This window comes from Epinephelus fuscoguttatus, linkage group LG1 (assembly GCF_011397635.1).
Source record: "Epinephelus fuscoguttatus linkage group LG1, E.fuscoguttatus.final_Chr_v1".
Classification (NCBI taxonomy): Eukaryota; Metazoa; Chordata; class Actinopteri; order Perciformes; family Serranidae; genus Epinephelus; species Epinephelus fuscoguttatus.
Genome location: NC_064752.1, coordinates 8,402,443 through 8,423,766, shown reverse-complemented (window position 1 = coordinate 8,423,766; position 21,324 = coordinate 8,402,443). Strand labels below are relative to the sequence as shown.

At 40.0% G+C, this 21,324-nt stretch overlaps 1 protein-coding gene across 5 annotated transcripts in view; it reads left to right on the top strand.

Annotated features, from left to right (window-relative positions):
• The window catches only part of chd6 (chromodomain helicase DNA binding protein 6), a 161,450-nt gene that overhangs the window by 35,173 nt on the left and 104,953 nt on the right, over positions 1 to 21,324 (top strand). The window lies entirely within an intron of this gene.

Below are 21,324 nucleotides of genomic sequence, written 5' to 3'. Positions count from 1 at the left end.
TCGCTCCGTGTTTGCTACCATGTGCACTGTTTACTTCTCACCCTGTCATCAGACCTTTTCTTTTTAGATCACACTTGAAAACTCACAGTGGAACAGAGATGTGTCTGCAGCATATGCCCACAATGATTTCTCTTTAATGACCCTGTAAAGTACACTATGAGACAAATACCTCTTTTCCACCAAAAGTAGTGTATATGGGGTTTTTACACATGTGAAAACCCTCTTAAAATAGGCGATAGACTCCTTTCCCATTACCAGTAGACCAGAGGCGTGTTCATATCTCTGCAGTAGATGAGTATGCCTTTCTGTTTACAAAACAAAATGTTTAGCACTGAGAAAAATAGTGTGTGCAGAGGAAAAATAAAACAAAGGGAAATAAAATTCGAAAGTTACAAATCAAACAGTACAAATCGGGCTTTAAACTCCTAGAGTCCTTTGTACCAGGAGAAAATGCGTATTGTAGTGTTTCCCACTTAAGACAAAAGCCACACATTAGTGATGATGTGAAATGATCAATATAAAGTAGGGCTGCCACTAACGATTATTTTCATTGTCGACTAATCTGACGATTATTTCTTCGATTAGTCGATTAATCATTTCATCGAAAAATGTGTTAAAATGTTGAAAAATGTCGGTCTGTCTCGCCCAAACCCCAAAATTACGTCATCTAATGTTTTGTTTCATACTCACGCCAAAGGGTTTTAGTTCACTGTCACGGGAGAGTGTGTAAAGCTGCCGATATCTGAACATAAGAAGCTGCAGTAAGAGTATTTTGGGGTACTTTTAAAGTGCTTTTCTATGAAAAAAGACTCAAACCGATTAGTCGACTACTAAAATAGTCACCGATTATTTTAATAGTCGATTAGTCATCGACTAATCGTGGCAGCTCTAATATAAAGTAAACTATAGTTTACATTACGGGCTATGAGGATGATGATGCTTAACATAAAGTTGAAGAAGCTGTATGTGGCATCCAGGGCGTATCGACAATTCAGAGTCTGGGGCAGGAGTGTCTGCACATGGTTTTCAATGTGGAGGTAGCTAGCAGCTAATGGTGCTAACTCCATAAACAGCACTAACAACGGAAACAGTGCTGACAGAGCTAATGGTGTTAACGTGTGGGGTGATGAGCACTTCATTTATGTGTTGATGACAGGGTTGGACATTATTTTTTTCGTTCATCTGCCACCGTGGCTGGTGGATTCCAAAATTCACCAGCCACTTAATAGATAACCATTGTTTTTTGGACAGATAAGTGAAGCACATGTAGCAGCCACTTGCATATCTTAGTAGCATTTGGCTGGTGGTTGGTGCTAATTTGCAACCCTGGTCCTGCCACCTTGGGTCAAGACAGCAGTATGAGTGCAGTGTAGGGTGGCATTTCACTAGCCAGTGGGACACACACGTAAGGACTCGCATGCCCGAACATGCACGCATGGCCCGATCGTCTACCACAACAAGGAACAGATAAACTTGGATTACAACACAAGGAGTTAGCGTGAGTTTATTCTTTGCTCGGGACACCATGACTCCACTTAATCTTTACAAAGCAAATATTGGTTTGAATGTTGCATACAGTGACTTTAATTACAGAAGGTCTTATATACTCAGTCATGTCTGCTCAGTCTCTGATGTTCCTCCCTTACAGTCAACAGAGGGTTCATTAAGTCACCTGATAAGCCTCTGTCACGTTTCCAGGTGCTCATCTCGCTCATAGTTTTCTGGAATTGTTCTGGAGGTATTTTAGTATTCCTTGTTGCGTTTGGTTGATGGCCTGCTGTTTGTAATATTTATGAGTCAGGCTGAGCAGAGTGATGAGTCATGAGTTTTTTGTAAGTTGGAGGTGACGCAGCAGTCTCTCGGCTGAGCACGAGGCCTCCATACTGCAGTGACAGGGTGCTAGTACTGTCATAACAGGAAAACATGATCACTCACTCGTTAGTGTTATTATGCTTCTATTTGCTGCTTTTACCGACTGGATCATTGCATCTTTTTCAACGTCACATTTCTCTAAATGATTAAACAGTCCCCGATGAACAGCAGCTGTTTCTTAACACAATCCCAGTGTGTATATGTAGCATATATACTTGATAATACAGCCAACAGTAACAGGTAAGTTGCTGTGGATTTCTGTCTTCATAAATTTCTTGTAGCAGACACGAACAAAACTTACAAAGAGTCTCCCGGAGGACATGTTTTTCTAACACACATTCGCTCCTAACAAATGGCACGTTTGTACAGATGGAGCATATTATTGTTTTTAATTCACTTGTCTGGTGACTTGACTGACTTTGCACTTGTAACAGTTGATGTTTCAAGGATTGAAATGGTAGATGGATTACCTGATCAGCTTTCTGACTGGTTTTGTGAAAGCTGGGTCACCTCTACGGTCAAAAGGGTGACAGACCATAAAGACACTTCCCTTAAATCAAACTTCAGCAGTAGTAAAGGTTCTTGACAAATTTATTATATCTCTACAAGTACCAGCAGTGCTATCCGTAGCTGATTCTACCTAAAACTGTCTTTCTTTCGGAAATCATTTGTTGTCACAGTGCTTTAAACACACAAATAGACAGATAACCATAATGATTACCATTGAAGAAGAAAATCCAAAAAGAAAACCACCCAAGCAGCTTTTGACAACCTTAAAACTTCAAGACAAACAAATAAAACAAGTTGGAAGCTCAGATTTTTCCGTGGTTGTGATTTTGCTGACTGTGTAAACATTTCTTGAGTTGATCCTGGTTTTAGACCCCATCTGCCCAGTTTTGGATCCACCAGAATGAGTGGAAAATATTTGAATGTCAAATTTGATACAGCAAACAAATTGGATCCACTGCTGTTGGTAAACTGCTTTAAAGCCGTGCTAACTGACAAAGCTCAACAAGTATTGGATGGGTTTCCATGATATTTGGTGGAAATTGATATCTACTGACTTTTCCTCTAATACCGCAAGCAGGTTGACATATTTGCTTTTAGAAAAACATTTATACAAGTATTGGACGGATTGACATGAAAATTTGAATTGATACTCCCAGAGGATGGATTGTAACAGCTTTGAGGTTTTTTTTGAGGCCTCTCACAATAATTACATTATAGACGTACTTTACAATACACAACCTCGATCATCTGCTGACCTTGATATTGCCTGATGGGTTGACCACCCCCACCTACTTACCCGAGTCAAAGAATAATATAAACAACACAGCAGAGACAACACACCGTAGCTTACCGGTTCTCTACACTTTTGGAGTGGAAGAGGCATAGTTGTTGATAGTTAGCTTGCAACAAACCAAAACATTTTTACCATCCAAACAACTTTATCCTCCACTCCTTAGATCCACCAGCAAACCGCTTGGCTTCCAGGCCGCCCATCCCCGGGAGCTGCCCGCAGCACCTCAGCCATATTATGAGGGTAGCTACTCTGTTAGCAGAGCTTTGCTAAGCTTGCGTATTAGTTGCAAGAGGCATTACTTGTTTTGCTTTTGTTGGCCAAAGTACTTTGGGCTAGTCCTGGGGTCGGCAACCTTTATTATTAAAAGAACCATTATTGGCCGAAAAAAAGAAAGAAAATGGGTCTGGAGCCACAAAACATATTTGAATAAAGGTAACAGCCTATTAAGTCAAAATTAACCCATTGACATCACGAAGAATAGGTCTAAATGAGCATTCATTAATATGATTCACTACAATGTAGCTACTCTGCAGTGGGCTATGTGTAATTATTTAGTACTTTAACTTTGCAGTGTTGGTGTTGAAAGCAAATGAATCTGTCCACACAATTAAATCCTCTATTTTCCTCCAAGACTTTTTGGGATTTTTGAATCCATAGCTAGCTTTGCAAGAGATACTCCAGGCTAGCTTCCGCTACTGACGTTCAGCAAAATTTAGAGGAAAAGCCACCAGGTCGTAGACAGATGATGCACATTTTAGTTGATGAAATGTGAAAACATTTTTTAATTCAATGTAAAGGCTACACATTTTTACAATTTAAATAAAAACAACTGTTATTCATTTCAAGATAATTTAATATCAAAGCCACGCATGCAGCTCTGGGGCTGTAGGTTGCCTACCCCCTGGGCAAGTCCTATAAAGCTACTATAAATTTGTATTTATTATTAGGTATTGATAACTTTTAAATATGTTAAAAAAAAAAGAACTATAGTTTTTCACATATATGAATATTAAGAATTAGAAGTTCATTGCTCTGTAAAATGATGTACTTACATTATTATAAAATTATATCAGTGGCAAACATTGGTGTCAAAATGACAGTTATATGGGTAACCTCTGTTATTTCTTGACATATTGTAAAACAAAAGTATTGATGGTGACAGGCTTATCATCAGGTCAACATTTCGATTTGTCCAATACTTGTGTTTATGACCAAACATCTGCAGAACTAATGACATTCTCATCAGCCTCAGCTGTACCTTATGATAATTAGCACATGTAATTATGCTAACATGCTCAAGTAAGATGTTGAACATGGTAAACCATACCTCCTAAACATCTACATGTAAGCATCATCAGCAATTCTCTTGGTTTCAGGTAATCGAATCCTCTCAGTTTAGTTAAACACAAGGTCTCTCATTCCTTTTAGGTGTTGTTATGTTGTTGGCAGCTGCACTTTTAATTACTGTGTTTATTTGACTTGTGTTGAGTCGTTGTTTGAGGCCTGAAAAGAATGAGCACCTCAATCAATAATATATCAGGTAAAGTGAGTTTATATGAGCTTGTACTTCACTATAATGCTGGTTGTATTGATCAGTTCCCCGATCACATGAGCTTTATTATCCCAGCAGGGGGAAGTTTGGTTGCAACCAAAAACAATTAAAGGCCTCCAGCGTCACATCAACACATGATGTTTAACACAAATTTATAACAAAGCATGTTAGAGACAGAAGCCGTATTAAATAAAGCATGCACACTTTGCCTGTACTTTAGGAGTGTGCAGTTTGGATGACAGTTTGTATCGGCTCGTGTACGGAGGGGAAGTGCTGAGAGCTTCACTGATGCACTGATGGCGTGTCTGGTATCTCATCTGCATTTCAAGTGGCCATCAAGTTATCTGGTTATCTGGCCGCAGCATCTTGGAACAACAGAGCGATGATGTCGTCACGGCAGAGCGAGAGGAACTGATGTCTGTCTGGAAATGTTTAGAGAAGGCTGTTCTGCCATGTTGGAAGAATGACAACACTGAAAATGATAGTGATGTTGTTAACATACTTTCAGGGCATACAAAAACCATTACTATGGTGGTATGTTGTTCAAAAGGAGATGATGAGAATGTCCTATTAAAAGTGAGGTTGCTGATTCTTCAGGTGTTCTCTGAGAGGAGCAGGAGAGATGGTCACAGTGTCTGATTTATGTTTATAGTTTTGAAAACTGGTAGGTTCATTGTACCTGTTGGTAACCACTCTCTGGACAAATGAAAGCTGTCTGTTGGTGTGTTAATGTCATCTAGAAGGTGACTGTTTGTTTCACGTGTGTTTAAAGTCTGGTTAAGTTTTCCTCCTGTTAGTGTTTGTGACACTTTGTGGGCAGTGATTGACATGTTTGACAGACATGTACACTGTCAAGCTGTGTAGGGTTCCCATGGATCCTTATAAAGGGTTATAAGGCACAGATTCATTATTTAATATAAAAATAAGACCCTAATTCTTATTAAAAATTTCTCAAATCAATCTTTTACAAATCCTTAAAATGCCACAGTCCCTGACACACCAAGCTGACAGTCAGTCATCAGCTGATGTTGGGCTGTTGGTGAGCGTCCGTTGCCATTGTCGGTGCGGTGTGTCCTGCACCGTTGGCCTTTGTCGGCCATTGTTAGCTTTTGTTGCCCGATTCAGCATGTTGAATCAGGAACGGTGGAACCTGTTGGTGAATGAAATCCCTCTGATTGGCAGCAGAAGTGACACAGACGTGAGGAAAGTAAGCAAACAGCTAAAGTCACGCAAACACACTTGGTGGTAAGGTAAGATTATTTTTCTTTAGCCACTGAGGTCTTAAGCTAAAATGTTTCCTGATGGTTTTTGTTATTGTTCACTGGCGCATGGTTAATATGATTTATTCTTTCAACATCAGGTTGTGTTGTTAATGTGCTAACTGGTTAACTAGCATCAAGACGGTCTTCTGATTTCCCTTATTCATTGATGAATACAGACTTCTGAAGAGTTATTTCCTTCCCCCCAGGTGCTGATTGGTTGTAGGCTGTAGTCTTTGCAGTGTCTTCATGTGCAATTTTTTGGCTGAGACATGGTGACGCATCACACATCAGGTGACAAAGCAGGGAGCCTTTGTTGCCACTAGTTCTCTGAAATCGGTTTACTGTGTCCGGGTCTTTTAACTTTTTTTTTATGAGTTGTTTATTCTGATGTTGCATTGTAAAATCTCAAAATAATTGGTAACATTGAATTAAAAAAAAAAATCTTATCTTATACCTCTTGCATTGACGTCATGCAGATCAGGATAGTAGTACCAACAACACAATGCTCAGAGCAGGAGATCCACTGTCTGCTAGCTTATTGTCTGTGTCCCGTGGACGACACAGGAACATGAAAATTTAACAAAAATTGCTTTATTAATCAAGATTTTGTGGCATGGCTGAAACTGATAAAAGGTGATGAATACGAGGCTTGTATGTTTATGCAAAAGGTTTTTTAAACGTTTAACAATGGGAATCAAGGCAGTGAAATCCCACATGCAGAGTGAGAAACACAAAATCGTCACGTCATGTTGATGTTACTATGAACATTTGGACCAAAAAATTGTCCCTAATCTAAAGTAATTGATGTCAAATCATGTATTATTTTGTATTGAATTTTGGTTATTGTAAAATTGCTCTCAAATTTAATTCCAAGAGGCAGTAAAAAAGTCTTCTAAAGTCCTAAATCTAACTTGCCTTAAGCTGTAGGAGCCCGTGACGTCATTGTAGGGCTGCAAGTTACCTTTTATTATTGATCAATTTGTGTGTTATGTTTACAAGTGATTTGTTGAATCATTTATTCTGTATTTACAGTCCAAAACCCACAATATTCAGTTTACAATGATATAATGCAGCATGCTCACATTTTGGAAGCTCAGTTGCTCAGAATTTATTTTATGTTGATTGACGTTTTGCTTAATCCACTATTTGTGTCAGTATACAACAAACGTGAAAGCCCTAATGATCTCTGTCTGTGGGGGCAGCACTCGTTCTCACTGTAGTGCCCCCACGTGTGTTGAATTCATATAAAGGGAGCTGTTCTGTACACTGAGACATTTTTTTCCCCTCCAGTATTTTTTTTCCCACCACAATCCATGAATCAGCAAGTGCACTGTGAAACTGGGTTTTCTGCACTTCAAGGTAAAGCAGAGAGAAGACTGAATCCTTTCCTGTCGGAGGCCTAGATTCACTCACTTTGATCATCTTTCAGCCAAACAGCTGAAACGTCCGTCTGCTGCGCTTTTTTCTTCCTCCCCCTCCTTTCCTTACATTTTTTTTCTTATTGGGAATAACAAGAATGTGGCTCTCCTCTGAGCTGGAATTCCTTTTCTCAAGCCTTTTGGTGGAGTCTCACCCAGTGTTGCATATGTTTTGTGGCCTCTGAAAAACAATACATGTATGTGTAGATTTAGTTTAGTCAGATGTTTGTAATGGTCCAAGTTACAAAGCTTGCAACACCTACATTTCTTACAACACATTCTCATATCTAAATGATGGAATAGGTTGTTTGATAATGACCTCAAAACAGCGTATATAATCACTGGAGAGCACCAGCGACAGGCACATGTCCTCATAGAGCTGGAGTTACACCCAGTAACTACTGTACTACTATTTAACATTGTGAAACTGTTGCAGTTGAGGTCTAGGCACCAAAACTACTTGTTTAGGTTTAGGATTTAGGGGGATTCAGTTGCGTCTAGGGGCATGATTGCAAATTTTAACCAGCTGAAACTTCTCCCGATAAAAATTCCTTCAGTTTTAATGTTAAGGAGGTTTTTACTAATTATCCGCAGAGGTCTTCTCCTCTCCAGAACAAATGGACCCAGTGATTTAAACCAGTAAAAACAGAATAAAGCAGTTTCACATTTAAAACAATCTGTACATTTCCAACGCTAAAATGTGAATGGCCCTATCAAGAGCCAGTGATTGTCCGTTCTGGGCTGCTGTAGAAACATGGCGGTGCAACATGGTGATCTCCATAAACGATTATCGGCTCCCTGTGTAGATATAAACAGCTCAATTTAAACTAACAAAAACCTTGCCATTATGTTATATTTGATTTCTGCCAATATATCCCCTGAAGCCCACACACTGGACCTTTGAAATGAGCCAGCGTTGACTGTTGGTGAAAGTCCTGTGTCTGTTTGACCCAACTATCCATCCTGACCTCCTCCCTAATGCGGACTTTGTCACTCTTTATAGAGCATCTGACTTCCTCCTTTGCTCTCACAAAAGCCACAAAAGGTTGCTGCCAAACTGTAAACAAAAAAAATCATTGATTTATAAAGAGAACTGGATACAGTGTTGAAGGCGGGACTCTGTTCATGCCTATGAAAGTTGACTTCCCGCGTGTGCGATTACCTGGATCTTCCGCATCGTGGGGCTCATAGAACAAGTGCACTCGTGACTTTGCATGTTGAGAGTCTAACTTCCGGTTCAGCCCTCTGCTAACTTGAATGGGGAGAAAAATAATTTTGGGGCCTTTGTATTTTTGTAATGCTTTGCAGTGGGAGTAACCTATATGTACACCATGCTACAAATGCTGGTAATGTGACGAGGTGTTTGGCATGAATTCTGTGCGGAGTGCTGCCAGCTGAGCGTTATTTCTGAGCGTGGAGCGTTGAAAAATGTTCAACTTTGGGTAAAATCTCCACACTCGTCACTTCAGCCATTCAGTCACAGTGGAGGACGGCCAAACCATCGCATCTTACTTTTTGTATCATATGTTTTCTCTTTTGAACCGGCACAGACCTGTGGGTCCGTCCTCTCTCCCTGCATGCTTCAGCCTTACCTCATCCAAAGCAAGCACTCTACCTTGTGCCGACATGTTTACTTCTGCAGATATCCCGTATCTTAGCAACCAGACTCGACCAACTCTGCTGAAGAGAATGCTGTGCTTCCAAAGTGCTCCCAGCTGGAGTTTCTTGAGGAGCGCCTGGCATTTTCAGCTGGAAAAAAATGTTTTGGTGGAGATGGGGCCTTAATTGTGAAAATTCTGATAGTAAAATGAGTCATTTTGTGGAGGTTGTGATGCTCAAATAAATGTATCCATTGATTTACAGATGTCTGTTTTATAATGTGAGTCAATTCAGTCTTTATGGGCCCCATGGCATCACATTATGGACCAGGACATTGTAATTCCACAGTTTGGCCACTATGTCAAACTGGCATCAAAGCCCGGTGCTATTTGTGGGGGCTTGGTAAATATATGCTGTAATAAGCTGCTTGCAAAGACGACCTATAAGGCTATTTTTTAGGGAGGACAGTCCGATTGTCTATTAGTATGATGGTAACTGAGGAAAATAGGAGCATTTATATGGCAACTTTGTAAAACAGTGTTACATATTGCTTTACACGATGATAAAAGAGCAGTTAAATCTCACACAGTTGAACCATAAGAAACGCCATATAGGAAAATGAAGAAAAGAGATTTGTAGAAATTCAAGCAACATGAAGCAAACAAATAACAGCAAGGCAGTTAAACACAAATGGGAAGTAAAAATGCTTACTAAGAACAGTGAAATCGTTTCAAATACTTAAAGCAATTAAATGAAGTGAGTCCTCAGATGAGCGCTGAATTGGTTAGATCAATTGGTTAGTCCACTGAATGAAGAATGAAAACATTCTCTGAAGGGCACTTTTTATGCCTTCATTGGAGAGTAGAGGAGGACAGGAAATGAGTGGAAGGCAGCAACAACAGCCGATCTTGAACCCAGGAGCATCAAGATCACATGGTCAGGGCCTTAAACCAGTATTCCACCAGGATGTGACGACTCAGTGTCTACTTATCACCAGTTTGAGTTTTTCACCTGAGGATTTATTGCTTTTATTTGTTCTTACTTTAAACTGAATATCAAACAAAACAAAAACATCACCCAGATTTCTTAGACATGAATCTGAAAAATACTTAGATGAATTAATAGTGTAAATGATCATCAGTTGCAGCACAACAGGTATAACCAGCTCAGGTATGCAGCATGTTAAAGATTTGCCGTCACCATCTGCACTCCGAGTATTAGCACCGTTAACTGCATTTATATTCTGTACACGTCTCTGCCGAACAGGATTGTCACTATTACAGGTGCACCTATCTGATACACTCAATCATTATTAGAGCCAATAAGATAAGATAAGTTATTGGCTAAATGTGACTCATCCTCATTGAATATTGAATCCTAGTCGACCTTATTGAATAAAACTAGAATTTGTTTACAAGCCTAAGAGAATGATGGTGAATACTTGACCTTTACTAATAGCAGTGATGTGTAGTTATAGCTTCATGTTATGAACAAGTAGAGGACTTATCTCATTCTCTCAAGTATATAGATTTTAAATAGAATAATAATAAAGAGCACTTGTATCTGATTGTTAGTCTTAATCGGCCAGCACCTTCAGGTTAGTCATTGGACTCAGTTTAAGGTGTGACTGGTGCATCCTTGTACGCAGTTTTGTTTCACGGCCATGTTGATACTACACTGACTATTCAATTTAGAGATGCACTGATTTATAGTCTTGTCATCTGTATTGGCAGATTTTCGCCTTGTTGACTGCCATCTGCCTGTCAACAAACAAGATGACATTCACTGCTGGCAGTGGTCGATGTTTTTTGTTGTGTCAAATCAGTTTTGCGCAGGCTGAAAAGCAGGGCTCAAGACATAGATTGTCCCATCATCATGGGGACAGTAGAGAACATGTTTGGGATGAACAGAGATCTTCCCTGGGTCGCCTTTGAGACTTGAGGATGCAGTAAATTTGCACCCTATTTTTTCTTGATAACACTGTGAACAACAAATCGATGTTGATGTCAGCAAGAGGAGAGCTCGTTAATGTTAGCTTTTAGCTGTTAGCTGCCAGCAGACAGTGGCTGCATTAAGTTACATTATGGTGCGTTCAAGCTCTAGTCAGGGGTTGGCAACCTTTTCTATCAAAACAGCCATTTATGACCAAAAATAATAAAAAATCTCTCTGAGCTCAAAAACATATTTGAGCTCTACAATGAGAGTAGCACAGCCTGTTAGTCTAAAGTAGCCTATCAGCATTACGAATAGGTCTAAATGAACATTCTAAATGTTGTATCAGGAGGTGGCGACTCTTCGGTGAGCTGTCTATGATTATTTGGTACTTTGTAGCATTGGAGGTGAAAGGAAACAAATCTGTGCTTTAGACACATGACACCTATTTTAGCTGATGAAATGTTGCTGTATATGATTGATTGATTAATTTTTTTTTATTGTGTCATGCATGCTTACATATGCCCAAACTGCATGGGTTTACATGACACTGTTACAATGTCACTGCAGTGTGTTACTTTACTGCTCAGTCCTGAAACAAAATACCCTGCCTTCTGTTCCAGGTCTCGCAAAGAAATTCAGCCACAGAAAAGGTTCCCAAACTCAAATTATTCATGATCATCCACCCAAAAGAAATCAACATAAATACAGTTCATTATATTGATAAGTACATTTCTGAGGCATTTTTACAACTTGAGAATGTAGGAATCACCTCAGGCCTACAGCAGTAATCACTGAAAATTAAAATGTAAAAAAATAACCATTATTCATTCCCATAGTTATTTTTTTTTTTTTCAAAGCCACAGGGAGCCACTGGAGAGAGGCTAAAGAGCCACACGTGGCTCCTGAGCCACAGCTTGCCTATCTCTGCTCTTTGCAATAAAAATGAGTATTTAGTGAAGGTGAATTATAACGTTCTCACGATGTGTTCAAACGTAATCATAGAATGTAGTTTTTGGCGAGAAACTTGAATAAATGCAGTAATTTGAAGGAGAAATGTGTTGATGTTTTCACAGCAATATAAAATAGATATTAAACCGGGAATTATGACATAAAGAAAGACATAGTAAAAAGGCTTTTAGAGCAGTTATTTTTTAGATGTTTTTCATGTGATAAACGGTTTTATTAAAGGTTGTTTCATAAATTTATATCATTAACTTTGTGCTCATTCAGAGATATTGTGATGAGTAGCTGAATGGTAAGGAGTTCTTTGTTTTCCTGCCACAAAAGGGGAATAAAAAACGACAACACCTTGTGCCCTGAAATAGTCCCATCCCACAGAAGCCGAGTGGCGTTTGACTCTGTGTGAAACCATGGGTGGTCATGCACCAGGGTTGCACATGTGTTAGCTCAACACAAGTGTTCGCCTCAGACTCTAATTCTGCTTGCTGTTGTAGCCATGAAAGGAAGCGGCAGCATTGATGAGACTGCGGAGCTCATGGTCTATATTCATGACAGAGAGACAGACAGTGTGTGTGTGTGTGTGTGTGTGTGTGTGTGTGTGTGTGTGTGAGTGTTGCTTGTTTGTGAGGCAGTATTATTGATTCATAGGCAGTGTGATTGCAGGCAGCCTCCCTCAGCTGCGTTCGGTGGGCTTTACTGGGCTGGCAGAGACTGCTACACTGCAGCACGTCACTGGAGGGTGTGTGTATGTGTGTGTGTGTGTGTGTGTGCGTGTCTGAGAAACTGTTTTTGTGAGGGGAGAGACAGTGTGTTAGTGTGTTAGCATGAAGGGGAGACAGACAGTGTGTGTGTTCCTTTTTATTTTTTTTATGCATGTAGTCATCCATGTAAGCACATTGAGCCGTGAAGCTTGTGAAGATGTGTTTGTGTCAGAGTGTGTGTGTGTGCGTGTGTGTGTAGGTGTGTGTTTTTAAAAGAGGCTGTTGTAAGCCATGTATGTCTATGTAGCCAGTCATGTAAGCACATTGAGCCATGCGGTGTCAGTGTGGGAGTGAGGGTGCAACTCTTTATGTGTGCGTGCGCGCCTGTGTAGTCAGTCATGTAAGCACATTCAACCATGACGTGATGCCACTATGGTGTGTGTTTGCGTGGGCGTGTGTGCGTGTGGGTGTGTGGGCTGCAGTTGCTTTGTTGTTGTGGAGATGGATGGCAGCGGCTCAGGTCATTACTGAGCCTGAGTTAGCTTAGCGGCTAATTTTAGCTTCTAGGTTACCTGTAACTGTGTCTGCAGAGTGGTTTCTCTGTGTGAGGAGGAAAAGCAAGTGAACATGGAGCGAGGTGAGCGTGGAGATTGTTTATTTTTATCGATTAAAAACCTGTCATCTGAGGGGAAACGGCTGATTGGCGCGTAAACAAAGGATGTGAGCACGTGGTTCAAATCTGATGAGGATGTGTTATTCATCTAAACCTCCCATGACGATCAAAGGGTTTTGCTGTTGGTGCATCCTGTTTCCATATTAGTTAGTTTTGTGTTAAATGATTTAAAGAAGGAACATCTGCAGAGTTTTTGCTGACAAAAAGAAACTGAGATATTTTTTGTGTTTAAGTCCAGAAGAACATGTTAAGGGAAAATTCTTGGGAGGCAATGATTTTGAAATTCTTGGCCGATACCAATACCAGTGTATTTACATTGTTGTCTATTTTGTTTTTGTTATTTATACCCCCTTTTGTACCAGGGAAATAAAGAAATCAACACTATAAAAATAGAATATCTGAACTGTTTTTTAGTAATTAAGCCCTATATTATACTACCTTGGAATGAGCACAAACCTAATCATACAACTTTTTGAAACAACCTATAGCTGTGTTTTTCAAACGTTCTGTGCCACACCAAAGGCCACACTGTTTATTTTATTAACAAAATAATTCAAGAAATCAATTTAAACTTTTTAAAATTACAACAAGGCACCAATATCGCATCCCTTTAAAAAGTTAATCATGTAAGATAATGTGATGTGTCACACACTTATAATTCCCTCATGCAAACGGTGACAAAGAGGTTTCTCTTAAGTTTTTTAATTAAATTAAATTAAATTACATTTTTTAAGGTAGAGTTTCCCTCTTTATTGGGAAATTGGTGCCCACAACATACTGATACAGTCAATAAAATATTCATTAATAACTTTTTGTATAGGCCCAGTGAATATTGCAACAATAATGTGTGGTTATCGCAAAATCCCACAGCACACCTGGTTTTGCATCACCATTTGAGAACCACTGAAAAATATCTAGCCTTTTTTAAGACACACAGAAGCTTTGGAGTTCATAAGTGGTGGATTTACTGACGGATTTAATGTCATAGAACAAAATGTGAAATTCTCTAAAGCTTGTGTGAACCACAGACCTTATTTCAGGCATCTAACCAAAAACCCATTGACTTCAAGACAAGGACTCATCGCTAGGGCTCTATTTATTCAGTTTCCTCGCCAAAAACTACATTTGACTAGATTACATTGAACACATCATGAGAACGTTATGATTTACCTTCGCCTAATACTCATTTTTACTGAATAGAGCATGAACACATCATAATGTAACTCAGTGAAACCTCTGTGAGCTGTTAGTTGTGGCCACTGGCTGCTAACAGCTAATGCTAACTAGCTCTCCTGTTGATTTTAACACTGATTTTTTGTCCATAATGTCACATTATCAGGGACACTGCAGGGTGTGTCCTCTGGCACAAAAATAGTGAGTTTACTGCGTTCATTCGTCCTTAAGGCGTCACTGGGAAGATCTCTGTTTGTCCTAAACGCGTGTTTTCTATTTTCCTTGGCACAGTGGGAGGACGGCTGCTGACCTTTCTCACTATTTTGTCACACAACGGTGAGATCATAGAGCCCATTTGCCAAATGGTCATTGTATTCCTCCGTGTTGTGATGCGTCACAACAGAGTAACATTGGCCATTGCCATGTGTCATCTCATTTGCCGATAGGCCAACGGCAGTCAACAAGGAGAATATTGGCTGGCACTGATGTTCACTGATAAATCAGTACATCCCAGGATAATTGAAGTGTACATTTTAGCGTGGCATATTTCTCATAAATGTGGCTGTTTTGACTCTGAGTCTTGCTTACTTTGCCGTCACCATCTCCGTTGTAGAGATTAGGGGACACAAGGATATATATCTTTCAAAACAAACATGATTTTTATAGAACTCTTTTCAAACGCCTGCCTCTGAATCGAACAGAAAGTAAACTCAGAAAGTAACCACTGAATGCAGATATGAAAGCGAAAAAATGCTGTGATCTGATCAGAAACAACAGGAGCTTTTAGTGTGTTGATCCTCAGAGAAAATGCAGTTCTATGCGATAAGAGACTGCAGGAGTGAAAGGAGCCGTTTGGGAGATGACATTTACTAAATGGTCATAAGATGAATGTCATCGATCTACGGGGAATTTGGATCATTACGGCTGCGAGGCAGAAAATATAGATGAAAATGTACCGGCTGAATATTTAAACTAAGACTGTCTTTCTCCTTATGTGCAGAAAGAATTCTCACTGTGTTGCTTATCAGTAGATTTACGGGTGAGACAAAGTACATGAGTTCTCTGATCTGCAGTTGGAATTGTTTATCGGATGTGTTGAGTTAACAGAAAGATGTGCAGAAGGCTGTTTGTTGTGCGTCTTTGCTTCAGCTCGCTTTTTGTGTCAGGTGAAGTTTGTGGCATCATGCAAATGTGGCCTACTTGGCGAGCAGTGATTCTGTTGTTACTCATTCTGGTGCGAGTGGCCTACTTACACCCATGCCCTTCGTCATTTCAGACACTGCACACAGTTTGGAATGACTTCAATTCATTTTCTGTGTATGTAAATTGAAAACATTCCTGAAGATGTAAAAATATTTTTTTGAATAATGATGTTATTCTAAATAATGAATATTTCCTGCTTGGACCTGATTAACCTCGAATGTAAATCGGGTCAGATGAGCCCAAGCTACGGCTGCAGTCAGCCAAAGACGATCTTGGTCGATTGGAATTTTGCCTATTTTTCAACCAGTCGATTGGTTGATGAGAACATTTTTTTGGCACATCATCTCCAGATAAACTAAATTGGCTGCAGTGCACTGAGTGAACTCTACCTGGAAGAATAGTGTGTCCATTAAATTGCTCCCTCCTGTGGACAGGGTATTTTTTAAATTCATCCCGATGGGAGCGCAGTGTATTTACTCTATGATGCAAATACCAGCAGTGGGACGAGACACTGAGCATCTGTTCTGCACTGAGCACTGCATGTGTCCTTTTTTTTTTTATTTTTCTGGTTGCCAGGAGTCGAAAATGTTAAACATTGAGTAAAACTAGAAATGTTTTGATACCTTTTTTTTCTCCTTCCTGATATTGATTCTAATGCTACTTTTCTGTACGGAGAAGAGTCAACCAGAAGTCCATTTCTTCCCATTGAAATCTCCATGATAACCAGTGTGCTTGCATAACTCCTCCCCTCTGAATTATTTCTGTCCGGAATTTGCTGTATGTTAAAAAAAATATAACCTTGTGGAGGATTTCTGAGAGACCGCACGACAGTGTGCTAGCTTAGCTAACTGGCTATTTCCTTCAGTTCAGTTTCCTGTGTTGATTGTCAATTCGGTTTGTTTGATAAAAAGAGCTTGTTTATCTAGTTTTAACACACTGTGAATCTGTAATGTTACTCTGCTAAGATATGGTTACACATTATACATAGTCAGATCGTCATTATGACCCGTTCGACTGTTCATACTTTTTTCATAAAACATGCCACGTACCTGGCAGGTCCTGTCTTTGTCCCGCTAATGTTCCAAGCGTATATACCAAACTACTGGCTGGCAAAAAACCGGACAAAATTAGCCTGTCTCCACGGCTACAGGTAGTTTCTACGAAGTTTCTATCTGTCCATAAAGAAATGCACTTCCTTGCGTTGGACACTAGAGGCATCATCTGTATATTTACAGATCTACAGACACCAGTCACATACATAAGTGGGGATGAGGCGTGATACCTGAACTTGCATATCATCAGTGTGATTTGCTCTTTATGCCGGGAAAAGTGACGTGTATGCGGGTGTGAAACAACAATACTTTAAAATAAATGATGACATATTGGATTAATGCATAAACATTGCTCGCTGAAACCCGCTCCAACATTTTCTGCAGTATCTGAGGAATTGCGATCGAAACAACAGTAAAACGCTGCACTTGTCACTGTCACTTTTTACCTTGCAATCCAGTCATGGAGAGGGGCTGGACAAATACCACAAAGATCAGCCGCCACATCAACAACAATACACCAGCACTCCATCCTGTCTCCCCATGTGCTTTAGCTTTTCCCTCATCCAGAGCAAAGGCAAGAGCAACTTGGTACTCTACCTTGTATCAGCAGGGAAAAACCTTAGCTGGACTCACAGCCTCATCAAAGTATCATCAGTGATTGTCAGACCAGTGAGAATTAGGTCAGGCAAGAGCAAACTGACCAATCAACCAGAAGGTGTCAGCCCTAGCCAGACTTTTGTGGAGCCTTGTTGAAATGGGGCTTAAATGTGATCCCTGTCTAACACCACTGAAACCTCCAGTTTAGTGGCTCTCAGTCCTGGACCTCTGAGTCAATTAAATGTTGGCTTTCACCAAGCAGTCAGATTCAGTTAGTTGCATTCTTTAGCGCCTTGTGTCCCAGGTGTAAGTCCGTACCTTGAATAAAACCCAGCAGGGTCAGAATGTAAATCCACCACTCGGGTGGAAACCTGAATAAGTAATAAGCCTTCTCTTGTGCTGTTTGGCCCTGTAGGGGAACGTATGCTCAGTAAGCCCTGGTTAGGTCCTCTATGGCCCAGCAGGATCCTGATGTTTTCAGAGCTTCTGATCTCCAGCGCTCACGTGTCCACCACCTGATAAAAGTCTATTTAAAGTAGTCATCAGAAGTCTTTGAGAGGAATGGCTTGCAGATGTTAATCTAAACTTCTTTTGGAGATTTTATTTAAAAGAAAATCTGTTCTGTTGTGGCCGACATCTTAAAGTACCCAATTAGTTGAAAGTAATTCTCAGTGTTTTATCTCAGATCAGCTTATCGTCTTTCTGTTAAATATTTTTACTGTTGTTGTTTATTCTGGTTTTAAAATACAATCAAGGTAAAAACAAAAACAACAGAACTTGTCAGCAGTGCCATTATAGTGCATACTAAAGTCATCCTCGCTTAGAGCCGTCTTTGACAGGAAACATGTGCTTCGCTAAAGTGTCCTTAAACAAAGACATAGGGTTCTTCTCATTTTCCTTAAGTGTTTCCTTGTTTCTCTCAGTTGCATCTTATCCTTGTATCTAGACATGGAGAAGAGATGCAAAGAAAAGATGCAAAGAGAGAGGAACAAAGGAACCGTGTTTTAGAGCAATGGGATGTCCTCCTCTGAACCATCAACTGCAGTGACGTCAGACGGCTCAGCTGGATCAGACCTCAGTGTGCCTTCGTCAGTATTTACACAGATAATGTGATACACTGTCCAAATTGTAATAATGGTAAGAGTATGCAGTTGGCACTGCCAGCGCTGTGTTGTCGTGATGTCCTCTAACATGACAGAAATGAGTGAAAAATATCTCTGCGTGTTTCCCCTTTAAATATACTGTTTAACGAGCATTCCAACATTTATTAAAAACCTCTATTTTGTATTTATGTTGTGAACAGATTAATCAAACCACTGTGTGTAAAGTTACTGCTTAAGACACAAAAAACACAAAAGCCAGCAACACTTTTTTTTTTCATGCCTCCTTGCCAGGCTGTCATTTTTGTGATATTTTAAGAACGCCTTGTGAGATTTTCTACAAATTTGGCACAAACGTCTACTTTGACTCAAAAATAAACCGATTAGAATTTGGTGGTCAAAGGTCAAGGTCACTGGGGCATTGGTAGCTTAGTGGACAGTGCCAGTGCTCCATGTACAGGGGCGATGCCTCACTGTAGCGGCCGCGGGTTTAATTCCGGCTTGCAATCCTTTATTACATGTCATCCCCCCACACTCTCTCTCTCTCTCTCTCTCTCTCTCTCTCTCTCTCTCCCTCCCATTTCACACTGTCCTGTCCATCAAAGGCAAAAAGCCCCAGAAGACAATCTTTGAACGGTTAAGAGGCCCGTTTCCACTGAAGAAGTTCCTGGTACTATTTGGGGGGCAGGAACTACTACAGGAGCGTCCTTTTGCTCGGCCCTCTCAACCGCCGTGTCTCCACTGAGAGAGCGGAGTAGGAGGAAGGTTCCTGTAAAGTTACCAGGCTCTGTATGTGACGTAATCGTTGCGCGACCATTTTGACCAGGGTGACGTAGGGGCGTAGGGACGCCGTTAGCTGTTAGTGGTGTCTGTAATAACTCCGGTCACGGTCCGTGAAAAAAAATATTTTTTCCAGCGGATGTCTTACAACATGATTGAGCTAACTGGAGTAGTTTCATGTCGTATCCAACAACGGGAGGCTTTTAACAGATGACGTCCTGATGTTAGCTTTGCTGCTGCTGTTAGCTGTCCCTGTCAGCTGCAGCCACTGATGCTTTCTAGACATCGTGATTTCCCAAAACTGAATAAATACCACACATAGCAACACAAAACTGCTTTGCTAGCTCAATCATGTTGTAACTAAGATATCTGCTGGAAAAATAAAATTACCCTGAAGTTCATGCGGTGGAAACGGGCCTACTGTCACTGTTACCTTGTTTGTCTTATTTGTGAAAACGATATCTTCAGAACACCTTTAGGGAATTTCTTTAAAATATGGCACAAATGTCCACTTGGGCTCAAAAATAAACTGAGTAGAATTTGGTGGTCAAAGGTCAAGGTCACTGTGATATTGCATCCGTCTCATTCTCTTGAATGCAGTATTTAATATCGCAAATTTGGCACAAACATCCATTTGTACTCAACGGTCAACTGAAGATTTCAGTGGTCAGACAGCAACGTCATTTTGACCTTACAAAACATGTTTCGGCTGTAACTTAAGAATGCGTACGCTAATTATGACAAAATTTCACAAAAATGTCTGTTAGGCTAAAATGATGAATTGATGACATTTGATAATCAAAAGGTCAAAGGTCAGCTTCACTGTGACATCGTAATGTTCAGCAAAACACTTGTCTGGCCATTACTCATCGTCATAACTCAGGAACAGGACAGGAGGCGTTGCGTCAGAGACTGAATTGGTGACACTAATCTTGAGGCTGTGCTGATGTAAATCCTCTGTGCTGCTGGATTGAAGGCGTTTGTGAAGCATCCATGTTTTAGAATTTGTTGCTTCTTTGCAGCAACAAAGCATTGTCAACTGTCATGGCTACACATCAGTCTGGACTGACGTGGACGTAAACTGTAACTCTGACTTGACTGGTTTACGGAGGCATACAACTGTGAGGCAGTAATCCTAGTTTTGTATGTGTTTTGTGTTTTTTTGCATCTGCATTTATTGATTTTCTGTTTTTAAATCCATTATATAGTAATTCAGGTTATGATGAGAATGTCTGTGTGGAAATTATTTAGTTGCCTCAGGGAAAATGGAATTTATGCAAATACGTGAAATTAGAAACACGTCTCAATAAATTACATTGACAGGTTATTTTAGAATTTGTCCTTCCCATTTACACACATGATTAGAAACACATTTTAGCATAATGCAGACCTCAATGCTAAAACATAATAATATAATTAAAACCTCTATGACGGTGTCAACAAAAACTGAAAATCATAGTCATCATAAAAGTCGACTCAGTGTGATGTGATCTGCACACAAAGGCTATTTTGCATGTGTTTTTAAAGAAAAAGTAACATTAAATTCTACTTTTGAGCTCCACTTTTTTTTAAACTCAAACACAAATAAAGCTTTCACTTTGAACTAAAAGTGGCTAGCAGTTGACCTTAGCAGAGGGGCTCCTCAACTTTTTCTCCCGGGTATCTCACCCTTGGATTCAGATTCATTACTTTGCAGCTCATGTCATGTAGGGACTCAGCAGAAGCCTTCTCTTGTTCCTCTGGCTCCTGACCCTTTGTTTAACACCAAGATCACATCTACAGTTTTCTTCTCTGTCGAAACCAGAGTGGAAAAGTGTGTTTTGGTAATTGTTTTGTGAAGGCCTGCCCTGACAATTACAAGTCAACCACGGATTGGAGAAATGTGATTGTTTATTGGACAGAGTTTTAAGAACCTGTCTTCCACAAAAAGCTAGCCATTTTGTGTTTATGTCTAAAGTAATGTTGTCACAATATTAGAATTTCTAATATCGATGCAGTACCTTGAAAATATAAATATTTGCTAACATTTTTGTTACCACTGGGAAAAATTGACATTGAGGACATCATATTCTATATTTTCATGAAAGGTCCAGTGTGTAGGCATCTACTGGCAGAAAAGGAATATAATATTTATATCTATGTTT